The sequence below is a fragment of the Microcaecilia unicolor genome, chromosome 4 (genome assembly GCF_901765095.1).
Source record: "Microcaecilia unicolor chromosome 4, aMicUni1.1, whole genome shotgun sequence".
NCBI lineage: Eukaryota > Metazoa > Chordata > Amphibia > Gymnophiona > Siphonopidae > Microcaecilia > Microcaecilia unicolor.
In genome coordinates this window covers 224,625,712-224,642,925 of record NC_044034.1, presented here as the reverse complement: position 1 = coordinate 224,642,925, position 17,214 = coordinate 224,625,712, and positions in this window count along the sequence as shown.

Below are 17,214 nucleotides of genomic sequence, written 5' to 3'. Positions count from 1 at the left end.
CTTTTCGGCAGAACAACTACTTCAACTGACGGCGGCGATAGAACAAGCTTTAGAGCCTAAATTGCGGCAATTATCTGACCAGTTTTTGCATTTTGAGACCCTCTTATCAGATATGAATAAAAGGACAGGAGAACTTGAGCAGAGGGTTTTGACCTTAGAAGATGCAGCCCCCCCAGCTACAGAGGCCTTGGGCAAACTTACTGCTACAGTGCGGGACTTGACTGCTAAAGTTGACGATTTGGAGAACCGCTCACGTAGGGCCAATTTACGGATTATCAGCCTACCCAAATCAGTGGGGGATGCTCAGTTTTGGAGCGTTGGCTTGCCGCAGAATTTGTTTTTGTCAGACCATGCTGGGCCTTGATGCTTGGAGCATGCACATCGCATGGGCTGGATGCAAGATGGCCGACAGACCCCAAATGCAGTTATTGTGAAAATCCACAATTACATCCACAAAATAGAAATACTTCAGGGGTATAGACTAAAGTGAGAAATGTTGCAGTATGATGGAAATACGATATGAATTTTCCAAGATTTCTCGTCATCATTGCAAGATCACTGAAAACAGTTTACACTGCTTTGCTGCCAACTAAATGCTAAAAATATTAGATTTATGTTCCTCTATACTGTAATTCTGAAAATGCAATCTAACGGCAGCTGGCAGGCCTTTGATACCATTGGAGCTGCACAAGATTTTGTTCCTGGATTAGATGGAGGACAGCACGGCTCACTGGACGAGAGATAAGAGGATTATAAGTACTCTGCATGGATTACTAAATTACTGGATCCTCACTGTAGTGTAGAGATTGATGCTTTTTCTGATGGCACAGGAAATTCATGATTTACTGCGATATTCCATACTCCAACTGGGGGTGCGAGGCCTCCGGCAATTCATGGGTTTCTGCATCCATCTTGAATATGAGGTGGATTTTCATTAGGGTTTGTACTGGGGGTGGGGGATTGAGGGGGGTTGGGGAGGGGACGGCGGGGGGCAGAAAACAGGAAGGGTGCGGATGAAAGGGCATGGTTGGGTTCACTGTGGGGAGCAGCTCTATCTGAAACTGTTTGAATATTATTGTTACTGTATGCAATGTATAATGTTTAGACTGAGATATGATTGTTGCAAGGAGGGGTGATGCTTTCCTCAGGGGGAGGCTGGGCACCCCGGAGTAGATAAATAAGGGTGCTGCCACTGTAATCTATCTATGAGGACATCCTGGCTAAGCCATTGTGGCACCCGGTTCATGTAGTTTCATCGAATATGTGTGGAATCACTTCCCCTGTTAAGAGAACCAAAATCCTGTCAGCACTAAAACGACATAAAGCCAATATAGCATGCCTTCAAAAGACCAGGCTCTCCATGGAGGAAAATAAAAAACTACAACGCCAATGGGTAGGAGAGGTCCACTGCTCCCCGGCGGCCTGTCATTGGGGAGGTGTGGCAATATTAATATGCAGGTCGTTGGCAAGTCAGGCCCAACTACGGTTTAAAGACTTGGAAGGCAGGTACCCATGCCTTAAAACTTAATTTACAAGGCAGAGAGGTATTGATGGTGGCGGTTTATGCGCCAGTCACCTTTGACAAAACCTTTTTTCCCCAGCTGCTATCTTGCTATCAGCGATATCCCAGCTTGCCAGTGATTTTGGCCGGAGATATGAACCTAGTGTTTGATCCTGGCATAGACAGATCTGGCCCCTCCCAGGTGAGGCGGCCTCCGGGTCCCTCAGTGCTAGAATCCTTCTTCTCCGCTTGAGACCCGTGGAGGCTGCTGAATTCAGATGACAAAGATTTTACACGTTTCACAGGCACACCAAACACAGTTGCGTCTTGATTATATATTTACATCACAACACATGTTATCTCAGGTAATCTCTGCCAGGATAGAGCCTGAGGAGATCTCAGATCATGCCTTAATTTGGGTATACTTGGAGGCGGCACCTTACTTTCAACAAACCCCGGGTTGGTGTTTTACGGCGTATTTGTTTTCCTCCGGAGATTTTAATAAATATTTACAAACTAAACGGCAAGAGTTTGTCTCCTCGAACCACCAGCACACGGATGACCCATTACCTTTTTGGTCTACTGCTAAAGTGGTAATTCGGGGAGACATCATTGCATATGTCAATGCAAAAAATCGTTGCATTGCGCAGGGTATTGTAGCCCTGGAACGCAAGGTGAGGACTCTCAAATGTTGCTATGCTCGAAACCTGACCTCCTCTTTGCTAGATTCACTCACGGCGACCACGGCAGCATTAAATAGTCTTTTACATGAATGTGTGACAAGAGCATTAATCTATTGGAAATATAATCTATATAAAAATGGAGAGAGGGCAGGGCGACTTTTAGCATGTATTGTCAAAGGAACTAGAAAATCTCATTTTATACCGGCCCTGCGCGACCCTACTAAACTTGAGGAAATAGCAGACATTTTACACAAACATTTCGCTACTTTATATGAATCTGAAACACCCTCGGTAGATCTTACTAAAACCATACAAAAATATCTCCAAACCTCGGGAATGCCAAGCCTCTCTGCAGAAGCCTCGCGGTCCCTTAACCAACCATTGACGGCTAAAGAATTACAAAAAGCTATTACAGCGCTAAAATTATTTTCTGCTCCTGGTTCTGACAGGTTTACAGGTGAGTTCTACAAAATTATGCAGAGTCAAATCACGGGCCTGTTATTAGACTTTTACAACACAGTGATAAAAGAAGGAAGCTTTCCTTTATATGCTAATACCGCTCTAATTAGCCTCATACCGAAGCCGGAATGAGACTCCATCCAACCTGGCTCTTACTGGGTGATTTTCTTTGATAAACATGGATATAAAATTGCTGTCTTGGGTCCTGGCGGATCGTCTGTCACCCCTTATGCCTGGTTTGATAGGTGATGATCAAGTGGGTTTTATATGAGGGCGCCAGTCGGTGGTTAATGTTCGCAGGCTTAGACGCTGGATGGAAGCTTCGTATGTAGTGACAAGTTTGGACGCAGAGCGAGCCTTAGGGCCACAAAATGCGGTCATTCTGTTTGCCACCCTGTGCTGGGTGGGCCTCCAAGGCTGGTTCCTGCGAGCGGTTCAAGCATTATACTCTTGTCCCCGGGCTGCACTATTAGTGAATGGCATTAGAACGGCAGATTTTGCCATAGGTTGGGGAACCAGGCAGGGATGCCCTTTGTCCCCGCTGCTATTTCTCCTTTTGCTAGAACCACTTCTGTGCATGATTCGAGCAAACTCTAATATACGTGGAGTGCAAATCCGACACCACTGTGTAAAAGTTCTAGCTTATGCAGAGGATTTACTTCTTACTTTGAATGAACCTCAACATTCTCTCACTTATTTACTCCAGACGGTGGAATGCTATGGGACACTCTCCGGTTTTCAATTGAACTTATTAAATCTCTAGCCCTGCCATTACCCTTAGATACCCAACGTCATTGGAGAGGGCAATTTCCTTTACAGTGGGCCAACCCATCATTTCAAATATTTAGGAGTCACTATCCCGGATGACCTGTCTAGGCTATATGACAAGAATGTACTCCCTTTATTGGCAGATGCTCAGACTTTGTTACGCCTATCCCCTTTCCTTACTGGGACGCATCTCTCTGATTAATATGATGCTGATCCCTTGTTGGCTATATATGTTTCAGATGTTACCATTATTTCTGAAACGAAAGGAAGAATACCTGCTGAACAAAATGATTCAGGGCTTTCTATGGAGGGGAAGGCAACTCAGACTTCCACTCTCGATGCTACAAAAACCTAGAGTGTATGGGGGTCTAGGACTCTTAAACATAAGGTACTCGACAGTATCATGTTCCATGAGACATATACGAGACTGGTTAATGGATATGCAAACTTTCTCAGCCACTGCTATAGAGTCTACCTTGTCTCCTACAGTGCATATCAGTTGGTTGCTACATACGATTCCTAGTAAAACAGACCCGGTGTTGTGTCATAACCCATTGTTTCTTTCAGCGAGAGTGGCCTGGAGATGGCTGTGCAGGCACCATAACTTTTCAGTAGCGGCTACACCTTATCTGGCACTATTTCGAAACCCTGATTTTCCGGTCGGCACATCCTCTCTAGCATTCAGTCACTGGAGGAGATTGGGGATTCACTATTTGTTTCAACTTCTTAATGAAGACAAGAAGTTAAAATCCTTTGCAGAATTACAACAAGACTTTGTGATGCCACCTTCAGACTCCTTTGTCTACATGCAACAACAGCACTATGTAGCACCCCTAAACTGGATTAATCTCTGCGAGGATGTACAGGATACCTTGAACACTGCTCTCATGTTGGGATCACATAATGCAGTACCCCTGAGATACCATCATATATATCTGCTGGATTCTACAGAGGACTTAGATTACAAGATGCTTGCGAGAAAAGAGCTGTTCTAATGGGGAAAATTTTTATTTTGTTATGTTGGCGAGAGCCTTTTCCTCTGACACTGAGTATTTGGCGTACACAAATGATAGACTTATTAAAACTGGAACACTGTGGGATTAAAGATAGCTCTTCTAGAGAAGGTAGATACTTTCAGCAGACATGGGAGCAATTTTAGGACGTATTACAGCCTGTGGCACATAGTAGACTTTTGAACCAATAAGGCTGAGCTTGCCCCATGGTGACCCACTTATTGTTTCGGTTTCTATACACAAGGAGGGTAGGGATGTGGGGTGGGGGGGGGGTTGGCGGGGATTGAGTGGAAAGGGGGGTGGTTTGTTGACAATAATCTGTTATTAATGTTTGCAATGTTCTTTGGTGATAATAATAAAAATGATTTCAACATAAATTTGCATGAAAAGGTTTCACTAATGGAAGACCTTAAAAGCAGTGGAAGGGTGAGCATTTATAATAGTATAACTGTAACAGATGAAGTATGAGGAAAACAAACCACTTGTTAATTCTAAGAACTCTGTTACTGTTAGGAATGTTGGGAACACAGTGTTAGAGGCAGAAGATATTCAGGGAAGGCAGGGAGGTAGGCTGGAGGGCCATACTAGTAATAGATTGCTTGGTTGGGGGGGGGGGGGGGATAGGGGTTTCATTTATCAGACTTTTATTTTTTTGCTGTGTACCATTTTGATGTGTTGAATGAGTGATTTTATAACCTGGAGGGAATATTTAACAGCACTTAAATGGGCAGTGCTGCCAAATATCCCCTCTGACCACCACTACAGAGAGAGTCAGGGTGGACCCAGAAGATATATGCATTCTGGTTATATTTAGTGCCAGTGATCGCACATAAAAAAGTGGTCCTACATTTGCCCAGTTATGTATGCGGGTACAGGCACTGAATACTGGCCGGTACTTACATAACTTCTAGGTCCAAATAGGACCTAGATAGTCATAGCCCAGCAATGAATATTAGGGTCTAATTCAACTTGCATCTGTCAGCAGCTTTAAAACTTCTGACCACCTGAATATCACCTGGAGCATATTCAAAATCAACTGTAGAAAACAACTGAATCTGCATAGCTGCAGCCAGTGGTGTGTCCAAGGGGGTGGCTTTGCCCCCCCCCCCCCCAAACCCCAGTATCCTAAATGGCTGGTGGGGATGTCCAAACACCCGCCAGTCGAAGAGCGTTGCAGCCTGAACCTGAAGTTGACAGCATGCTTTCCAGCTACTAATGCTAGCACTCCTCGTGCATTCTAAGTTCGCATGCATAAACTGAGCATGTTCAAGAAGTGCTGGCGTTGGGTAGAAAGCTTGCTGCTGATTTCTTTGTGCTGTGGAAAGTTCGGGCCACGGAGCTCTTCAACTGGCAGGGCTTGAACATTCCATCAGCAAAAGTAACATTTTTAATTGGGGGGGGGGGGGGCGGGAGAGAGCAGTGGCGTTCCTGGACTCAATGGCACCCAGGGCAGAGCGCCGATGCGCCCCCCCCAACTAGATGACACCTTCCCCCCTCTGGTGAAATGACACCCCCCCCGGGTGCACGCCGCTGGGGGGGGGGGGGGTGCCGCGGCGCGCACCTGCTCCTCCGAGTTCGCTAAACTTCGTTTGTTTGCTGCAGCTCCCTCTGCCCCGGAACAGGAAGTAACCTGTTCTGGGGCAGAGGGAGCTGCAGTGAACGAACGAAGTTTAGCGAACTCGGAGGAGCAGGCGCGTGCCGCGGCACCCCCCAGCGGCGTCCACCCGGGGCGGACCGCCCCCACCGCCCCCCCCCTTGGTACGCCACTGGGAGAGAGAGAGCAGAGATAAATGGGTGGCTCCACCAATCCACTCAGGGATCTTCCCCAAAATGGTCTGCTGGCTATGCCCCTGGCTGCAGCAGTAACCAAAACCAGAGATACATCTGCATGAGATAAGAAATATCTGGGTATTCAAACAATGCATTCATCATTTTTTTAAACACCAGTCAGCCATCGTGTTTAAATAATTTACACATATTCAGCACCACTACCCATATAGCAAGTAGTGTTGAATACACATAGAAACTCTTATCAGTTTACTTTAGGAGAGACTTTTTGCTGGCCTAAATCAAACCAGATAGTAATATAGATAGTGGCTGACTATCGCTGGCTATCCATAGAACTAGATGGAATGCCCATGCTCCATTCTCATTCCATACAGCACTATTTGGGCAGAGCTGGAACAGACCATAAGAATTTTCAGCAGCAGTACACTATCCAAATAGTGCAGTTGAAAATTCACTAATAAATGTTAACAGCTGTTGCTATACAAATATGTTTTTGAATGTTGGGCCCACAATATCTTCTGCTATGCCCCGATGCTCTGGAGGCCATTAGTGCCGGGTTAGCACCCGCATTTGCCAGTGCAGAATGCTGAGAGCCAACAAGCTTGTGAAACAGCAAGTTTGCCAGCTCTCAGTGCAAGGAACATGCAAATGCATGCTGATTAGGTTGCTCCCTATTCCTCCCCAATGCTCATCTGACAGCGTGCCAAACAAGAGTGCTATTTCCACTGTCAACCCTACGCCAGCTCGGAGCTGGCATTAGGGTTGTGCCAAATCATTGGAGAGGAATGGGGAGACCAGTATTACTGGCAGCCAAGTCAGGCTTCCTTCGGGTTAAGAAGTTTCCTGCACAGAGGAGTGGCAGGAAAGAGAGAGGCAAGGCAGGGGGCGGTGGGGGCGGGGCACCGATGCCCGGGAAGAGATCTGTGTGCTGGATTCTGCGGCTCTAATCAGAATTGTGGGCTGCTCAATCAACCTTTTTATTTAGCTTTCTGATTTTTTTTTTTGTTATTTCATGACATTGACTTCCCATCCTCTTCCTTACCGCATGGGACGCTGGGCAGCCAGCACTTCTTCCTCCTCCTTTCCTCCTCCTCCTCTGGCATCTTGGGCATGGGCTTAAGAGCTGTGCTTAACACACAACTCTTGATCACATGTGCCAGGCACCATCCTGTCGCCAAACTCCCTAATGCTTAACACTATGAGCGTGCCTAAATTTGCATCTCATTAGCGTTGAGCATTACAGAATTCCTTCCCCATGTTGATCTGGTTTTATTCTTACAGTGCTGTTTGGAACAGCGCCAGACTTTTGATCATCTGCACCCTAGTGAATGAATCCCAGTGTGCATGGATATGGCTTTCTGAAACTCATTTGATTTCACCTTGGAACTCCATCCTTTCTCTTTCAAAGGATTCCTGCACTGATCTGGATGAAGGCCGTTGACGCCCAGGTGAATTCTTATCATCCTTCATGAACTTCTCACTCTCTTGTGTGGCGCCCAACTCCATCTCACTATCTGAAGATCCTAGGCTGTCTACTGTAGACTCAGCATCTGCTACATTTCAAAACAATAAAATAAAAATAACTTTTAATTAAAAGAACAAAAACTTGAAGCTTACTGTTTGTGTACACTATGGAAAAAAACACACACAAAGTGGAGGAACAAGAACACCGATACAAAGAGTCACAAAAAAAAAGTAGGGAATCTGATGGAACTTTCAACACAGGGTGACGATTACAAATTCTTTTATTGTAGATCAATAATCACAAAAGTTTGACTTTACTCAACTCTACTTGACTTGTTTCAGCGTTTCTGCCTGCGACAGGAGTTTATGAAAACGTATACAACATTATTAGGTGCATTATTCCAACTGTAAAATTGCATTTTAGAAAACACGAATAAAACAATAAATAGAAAAATAAATAACTTAAAACACTTACATGAGGTATAAGATAAAATGATAAATGTTCATCTATACATAGAAGGATGTATACTTATCAATTTTTAAACAGTCACTGAAGATGATCTTCAGGAAAAATAACACCCCGGTTTACTAAGTCACGCGGCAATGCCGACACAGCCAAGTGAATGGGCTGTGTAAATACTTCATTCCAGGGTTGGAAGGCCATCATGGTGTTCCAAAACAGAAGAAATCCAACAGAACCACACAAAGTGGAGGAACATTTATCATTTTATCTTATGCCTCATGTAAGTTTTTAAAGTTATATTTATTTTTGTGCTTATTGTTTTAATCGTATTTACTCAAATGTAATTTTACAATTGGAATAATACACCTAATAATGTTGTATATATTTTTATAGACTCCTGACACAGGCGGAAATGCTGAAACATGGCTCCGTGTCAAGTAGAGTAAGTAAAGTCAAGCCTTTGTGATTATTGATCTAGAATAAAAGACCTTGTAATCATTACCCTGTGTTGGAAGTTCTACTAGATTTCCTACTTTTGGAGGGTTTTTGTTGTAATTTCATTGCATACATACTGAAGGTGGCTAAAGTGAAGTTACTCACCAGTAGCAGGTGTTCTCTAAGGACAGCAGGACATATATTCTCATATATGCATGATGTCTTCTGACAGAGGCCCGGTGCAGACAATACCAAGCATTCAAAAACTTTCTCAAAGCCTTTTGCAGCACTGCACCACACATATGCATGTGTGGTGCAGTGCTGGGCTTGATGGACCTTTGGTCTTTTCCCAGCGTGGCAGTGCTTATGCACCTTGTTGCCCAACATGAGCGTGCATGACCAGCAGTATGGTAAAAAAGAAGGAATACAACTCCTTGGGGAGATGAGAGGATATGTGAGAATGTATGTGACCATCTCTAGGGAAAGGTGACTAAAGTATCAGATCCAAAATGCTGAGAATAGCCAATTTTTCATGTCATGGGTCCATAAACAGTCTGCAAAAGTTATATGTTTAAACTTCTGTAACTTAAAAAAAATTTTTTCACATAAAAAGATGGGGTTTGGACTGTTGTATTACCAATTGTTTGCTCTAACAGAATTCATTAAAACCTCACTTATTGTTTCTGATGACTTTAGTCATCTTACAGGCTTATTTTCGAAAGTGATCGCCAGCGATCTCTCAAAAGCGGCAAAATCGGTATAATCGAAAGAGGCATTTTTGACACCATCGCCGCTTTCCCGTCGCTGCGCCGGCGAAAGTTCAAAGGGGCGTGTCGGCGGCATAGTGAAGGCGGGACATGGGCGGGCATGGCTACCAGATGGCCGGCTTTCGCGGATAATGGAAAAAAAAGCGGCGTTCATCAGTATTTCGCCGGATTTACTTGGTCCTTTTATTTTCACGACCAAGCCTCAAAAAGGTGCGCCAACTGACCAGATGACCACCAGAGGGAATGGGGGATGATCTCCCCATAGTCCCCCAGTGGTCTCCAACCCCCTCCCACACTAAATAAATACAAATAAAAACCTTTTTTTACCAGCCTGTATGCCAGCCTCAAATGTCATACCCAGCTCTCTGACAGCAGTATGCAAGTCCCTGGAGCAGTTTTTAATGGGTGCAGTGCACTTCAGGCAGGCAGACCCAGGTCCATCCCCCCCTACCTGTTACACTTGTGGTGCTAAGTGTTGAGCCCTCTAAACTCCCCCAAACCCACTGTACCCACATGTAGATGCCCCCCTTCACTCATAAGGGCTATGGTAATGGTGTAGGGTTGTGGGGAGTGGGTTTGGGGGGATTTGGGGGGCTCAGCACCCAAGAGAAGGGAGCTATGCACCTGGGATCTATTTGTGTATTTTTTAAACATTTTTAGAAGTGCCCCCTAGGGTGCCCGGTTGGTGTCCTGGCATGTCAGGGGGACCAGTGCACTAGAAATGCTGGCTCTTCCCATGACCAAATGCCTTGGATTTCGCCGGGTTTGAGATGGCCGACGTTTTTTCCATTAACGCTGAAAAACAAAACCGGCGAACTCAAACCCGGCGAACTCTGGCATTTGGCCGGGCTAAACCGTATTATCGAAAAAAAAGCTGGCCGGCCATCTTTTTCGAAAATACGGTTCTGGCCAGCTGTTGCACCGCCGCCAAAATAGATCGCCGGCGACCTATTTCGCCGGTGACGTTCGATTATGCCCCTCTTAGTCACTTTTTCCCAGAGATGGTCACGTGTGTCTTGCTGTCCTCAGAGAATATCTGCTACAGGTGAGTAACTTCATTTTCTCTGGGGACAAGCAGGACATTATCTTCTCATATATGGAAATCCCTAGCTACCAGGCTCACTGAAAACCAGAACAAGAGGACAATAGACTTGCAACAGGCAAGGCCAACAGTGAATCAATTAACTTAAAACTTATATACAATGTTGTTGTGAGGGTGCAACCTGGAACAGAACAAAAATGGGTCTAGGAGGGTGGAGTTCGATTCTAGACTCCAAACACATTCTGAGAACTGTCTGACCGAACCGACTGCTCAGATGGAAATCTTGCTTAAGGCAGTAATGAAATGTGAATGTGTGGACCAAAGACCATATTGTAGCCTTGCAAATCTCCTAAATGGAGGCTGACCTCAAGTGGGTTACCAATGCAGCCATAACTCGGACATTCAGGTCTTTTTCTGCCATCATTTACTATGTTACTATGTTATGTAACATGACCCTCCAGTGTCAGCCCAGCCTGGGCATAAGTAAAGGAGTTGTAATCTGCCAGTCAATTGGATAAAGTGTGTTTACTGATGGCTGCCCCCATCCAGTTTGGGTCAAAAGAAACAAAAAGCTGGGTGGACTGTCTATGTAGGAAGACTTTGAGTTATGCTGCTGTCAAACTTTGGAACTACTTTCCATTGAAATTACAGATTGAGCATGATTACTTAGAATTTGGTTATTTAACAAATATTTAAACATCAGCTTTGCTTTTGAATATTGTATATTGGCATATTTGAATGCTATTGTAACCTGTTCTGAGCTGTTAGGGTTTGAAACAGTATATACATTTTGTCATGTTATGTTATGGGCTTTATTCCATTCCAGATAGAAGTCCAAAGCTCACATACAGCCCAAGGTATACAGTGAGCTTTCGTCAGGATAAGCATGGAGTTTTGAAAAAAAAAAACATGTCGGTAGAACAATTAGCTGGTTGAGGTGGAATTCTGACATCACTTTCAGAAGGAACTTAGGATGGGTGTGGACAACCACTCTATTATGATGAAAGTTTGTTTAAGGTAGATCAGCTACTAGAACCTGCAGCTCACTATCCTGCATGCTGAAGTGACTATCACCAGAAAAAGGGCTTTCCAAGTCAAGAAGTTCAGGTGGCAGGTGTCTAGTCGCTCAAAAGGAGCTTTCATTAGCTGGGTGACAAAAGGAACTGTATGCAGCACTACATGCCACTATATAACAAAGTTATATAGAATTAATACATGGCACCTTCCAGCATTACCAACCTGGTATTAAAATACAAATGCAAGCCCTTTGGTCGTGGGAGGAGCCAGCATTTCTAGTGCACTGGACTCCCTGACATGCCAGGACACCAACTGGGCACCCTAGGGAGCACTGCAGTGGACTTCAGAAATTGTTCCCAGGAACACAATTCCCTTACCTTGCGTGCTGAGCCCCCAACCCCCCCCCAAAACCCACAACCCACAACTGTACACCACTACCATAGCCCTTACAGGTGAAGGGGGGCACCTAGAAGTGGGTACAGTGGTGGGTTTTGGAGGGCTCGCTGTTTCCTCCACAAATGTAACAGGTAGGGGAGGATGGGCCTGGGTCCACCTGCCTGAAGTGCACTGCACCCACTAAAACTGCTCCAGGGACCTGCATACTACTGTCACGGACCTGAGTATGACATCTGAGGCTGGCAAAAAATATTTTGAAAGATATTTATTGAGGGTGGGAGGGGGTTAGTGACCACTGTGGGAGTAAGGGGAGGTCATCCCCGATTGTCTCTGGTGGTCATCTGGTCATTTCAGGCACCTTTTTGTGGCTTGGTCATAAGAAAAACAGGACCAGGTAAAGTCATCCAAGTGCTCGTCAGGGACTTTTTTTTTCCATTATGGGTCGAGGACGTCCATGTGTTAGGCACACCCAAGTCCCGCCTTCGCTACGCCTCCAATACGTCCCCTTGAACTTTGGCCGTCCCTGCGACGGAAAGCAGTTGGGGATGCCCAAAATTGGCTCTCGATTATACCAATTTGGATGACCCCGTGAGAAGGACACCCATCTTCTGATTTGTGTCGAAAGATGGGCGTCCTTCTCTTTCGAAAATGTACCTGAATGTCAACCAGGTTCCAAGATAAACTGGGCCTACCTTAAATAAACTTCTGCTTCTGACAAATACAAGGTAGTAATATCTGTTGCAGTACCACTCTTTTTTCCCAGGCTCCCCTCAAGTACTGCAGCCAACAAGAACAACCTTGGAGGACTACTTGGGCAGTGCAGACGAAAAGCACACCAAAATACACCAGAATGTAGAAATTGTAGACAATTCATTACAGCAGAAGAGCTTAAAAAAAACAGTATACTGATAGAGGTTAGGGGCAAGCTGGGGGCAGCCTGTTAGTGGCGATATTCACCCTCTAACTATCTGGGAGCCTGCATAAAAGTTATGACAGAAAAAGAGCTGTCCTAACTTTACGAGGTGAAGGTAACTGAGCACCAGTCTGAATACTGGTGAATGCCTAGATACCTTCTGGGCTCTGGTTGCCCCCCATTCCGATCCCCCTCCCAACCCCTAAAATGGAAACAAATCTCCACTGGCCAGGTTGGAGACCCCCGCCAGCAAAAGTATTTGGTGCTAGGGGGTGCGGCGGGGGATGTGGCAAAGTGGTGGGGGGAGGCGAGGAGACCGGCGCTGAAGAAGGCTTTGGCTGGTGGGGGTTGGGGACCCCCGCCAGCAAAACCAGGGGCTCAGATTCTGGGGGGCCCAGGCCCCCGTGGCCCCACCTAGCTATGCCACTGCTCCCTACACTCCTCCCAGGGAACTCCATTCATTGGGTAAATCTCTCTGTACCCTTCTCCTCCATTGCTAACTCCAGACTCCGTTCCTTTTATCTTCCTGCACCATATGCCTGGCATAGATTTCCTGAGCCAGTATGTTAAGCTCTATCTCTGGCCATCTTCAAATCTAGGCTAAAAGCCCACCTTTTGATGCTGCTTTTAACTCCTAACCCCTATTCACTTGTTCAGTACTAATGTCTGTTTTATCATTCCCACCTTAGTAATTCCCTTATCCCTTATTTGTCCTGTTTGTCTGTTCTGATTAGATTGTAAGCTCTGTCAAGCAGGGACTGTCTTTTCATGTTCAAGGGTACAGAGCTGCCAGTTAAAGTTCACTGGTAATCTTCAGATAGTTCATAGTTTTTTCACACTCTCTCTAACCAACTCAGCATTTCTGTGGCTGAGTTTGTCCCACCACCCTCAAACTGGCAATTACACCGCTGGGACAGTGTAAATCCTTCAGGCAGTTTTAGGCACTGATCTGCTGGTACAAATTATCCTGTAGCAATCTCCATGCCTTCTTCTTCTTTAGGAATAGATAGCTGCTCCCAGGCAGTTGGAAACTCAGCTTGCTCTGCTCATTCCATCTTCTTCTCCCCCACATCTCTCACCTCTGTCTGTGTTCTTGTTAGCCCATGTTGGCCCCTCCCTCTCCAACTTTGAGGTAAATCTTTGTTGTATTGTTTAGTGAGCCAGGGATACTGGGCTAACTCTGCATCCTGGCCCGCCTCCATGGACTGACTGTGGGGCTTCCTGTGAGTGATTAGAGGACTGTGTTCCCATCCTTTCCAGGGCCCTTTCGGGTTTTCTAACCTACTTAGAGCTCTGTTCCTAGGCTGCTGATAAAAAGAGTCAGATTTACTATCAAACTACTTATCCTGCCTGAGTGGAGCCCAGTGTTGCCAGGTGGGCGGTTTTACCGCCCAATTGGGCGGTTTTCCGCACCCCGCCGCGGGAAATTTTTGCCCGCGGCGGGTTGCGGTTTTTTGGGCGGTTTTTTAGGCTTCCGGGCGGCTTTTTGGGCGGCTTTTTTATTTTTTTCGGCCGCGGGGGGCGGGGTTAGTGACGTTTTTGGGCGGGGTTAGTGACGTGGGAGGCTGGGCCGATGACGTGGGAGGCGGGGCCGATGACGTGGGAGGCAGGGCCGATGACGGGGAGGCGGGGCTGATGACGGGGAGGCGGGCCCGATGACGTGGGAGGCGGGGCTGATGACGGGGAGGCGGGCCCGATGACGTGGGAGGCGGGGCCGGTGACGGCGGGGGCGGGGCCGGTGACGCGGGGGTGGGGGTGTCAGGGGCGGGGTTTGTGTTTGGGCGGGTTTTGGGCTGGTTTCTGGCCCGGATTGGGCTGGAAAAAAAATTTCTACCTGGCAACCCTGGTGGAGCCTCTGGATTATCACAACCTCTTATCTAAATTTCTTACCCTCCCCCCCCCCCCCCCCCCAACAGAATTGCCCATGGAAAAAAACACTATTACAAGGCCTATTTTATACAGAATACCAAAGTAGGAATTGAGACATCCAGGTCAGGCCATGCTTGATTCCTCCTAAATTTTACAAAAGGCTTTGTCAACTGCAGGGCTTCTTGTAAAATACTATAAGGATGGGCAGCTCTGCCAGGGCCGGTCTTAGGCAGAGGCGACCGAGGCGGCCGCATAGGGCCTCGCGCCTAAGGGGGCCCTGCGTGGCGCGCCTCAACTCTGCCTCCGACCTCCGCTCGGACGACCGCCGCAAATGCACATCATCATGATCCTGTGCTGCTCGTCCAGTCTGCCGTTCCGCTCCCGCCACCAGCGCCCACCCCCTGCTTGGGCCCGCCGTCAGCTGAGCTCCCGGACCGGACCCCGACAACATTTGCAGTGATTCCGAACCAGTGACGGCTGCAACAGACAGTTGCAGCGACGCCGACGGCTCACCTCTCCAGCTTTTCACTTCCCGCTCAATGCCCCGCCTTCTGATGAGGTGTTTCCTGTTTCCGCGAGGGCGCCGGGCGGGAGTCACTGAGCGGGAAAAGCTGGAGCCTGGTCCGAGGTGAGCCATCGCTGTGGAGTGCGTGCAGTGGAGCAACAACAGAGACAGGGAGGGCTACAGCCTACAGTTTGTGACATTAAGGCAAGGTAATGTATGATAGCTTTTTTTCTTATAAGAGGAAACTTTATAAATTAAGTGGTCTTCTTGTTGATTATTGCTGAGGAAGAGGATGGGATTGTACAGCTGAGCTGCGGATGGGCAAATGGTCTTTTTCAACTGTCATTTTCTGTTTCTGTATACAAAATTCTGGATTCCTTGCCTAATACCTTCTAACTAATTCCTCTTCTACCTCCAGTTTATTACCGACTGTATCTAAGATTATGTAATGACTATACCATATTAACACCCTGTAAGCCACATTGAGCCTGCAAAAAGGTGGGATAATGTGGGGTACAAATGCAATAAATAAAAATAAAGGAGATGCTGGATCGAGGGGGGGGGGGTTTGAAAGAGAGATGGTGATGCCAGATTAAGGCTGGGGGAGAAGGGGTGCTTAGACAGAGGGGAATACGCTGGATTGTGTTTCTCTGCAACTTATCGGTGCTGGCTCTGGTAGGGGTGACACTTGCCACCCCATAGGGACGCCTATGGGAGGTTGATCTCAGGTGGGTCACCAATGCCACAGCTCTGGCACTGTATTCATGTCCATGTTCATTTTGATTTGATATACCGCATACAGTGAACCTTATCCTGATCTCCAGAGTCAGGCAGGCCTGGGAATAACAGAAAGGGATGCAGCATGCTAACAATTAGTATGCATTTAGTTATGATAATTCCAGGTCTTCTAGGTTTAAAAGAAACAAGAACCTGGGTGGACATTCAAGGGCTCTAGGCTGCTCCAGGCAGAAGACTGAAGCAATTTTGCAGACTACACTGTGTAAGGCTTGTTCACCTTTTTGCACACGTGTCCCGGGAAAGGATGTTGGGAGGATGATTGATTGCTTAAGGTGAAAGTTCGATATTAACTTAGGAAGGAATTAGCTTCATTTGTCTTTATTTGAAATTTCATAAATAAAAAAAAATTCTAAAAATGGAATAATCTTATCAATGGGGCGGAGCTAGGGTGGGGGCGGGGCTAAGATGGGGCCCCACCAAATTGGTCTACACAGGGCCCCGCACTTGCTAAGACCGGCCCTGAGCTCTGCACAAGTATTTGCTGGGATGTGCAGCAGGAGCAGGAGTGGAGGAGTAGCCTAGTGGTTAGTGCAGTAGACTTTGATCCTGGGGAACTGAGTTTGATTCCCACTGCAGCTCCTTGTGACTCTGGGCAAGTCACTTAACCCTCCATTGCCCTTGGTACAAAATAAGTACCTGAATATATGTAAACCTCTTTGAATGTAGTTGCAAAAACCTCAGAAAGGCAGTATATCAGTCCCATTTCCCATAAAGCAAATTTTGAGAAGAGATGCAAAAGGGTCCACAATCCAATCACAGTCCAGATGGACCGGATATGTCAAGATGAGCAATACCACCAAGAGCTTCACAAATAGTATTTTATTTCAGCTTAAAAGAATAAAATATCTTTTTTATTTCTATGTTAGGCGGGAAAGAGGTATTTTCAATACAACATCTAATTCCAATTTTTGACGATTTGCTGAAAACCTTCAAAAATCAAGTGGCATAGTGATTTTCAAATCAGAAAAATGTCTACCTTTTTGTTTCAAAAATGGCCTTTCCTAGAAATTTTGTGGACGTTTTGTGCTCAGTGCAATTTTCTTTTGTGACCATGTTAAAAAAAAAAAAGCTCCAAGTGAAAAACGCACAAAAACAAGCCACTAGGACACATGGAGGGCCAGCATTGTTAGTAGACTGGCCACACAGACATCCTAGCAGAGCAGTGGGGCACCCTAATGGTGATACTAAGTTAGGATTTAGATATAGTGTTTGAAGAATAAGGTCAATATTTTTTTCCTTCAGCCTGAGATGCTGGGCTTGTTCATATTGGATTTTTTTGATGCTAACTACTACTACTACTACTTAGCATTTCTATAGCGCTGCCAGGGTTACG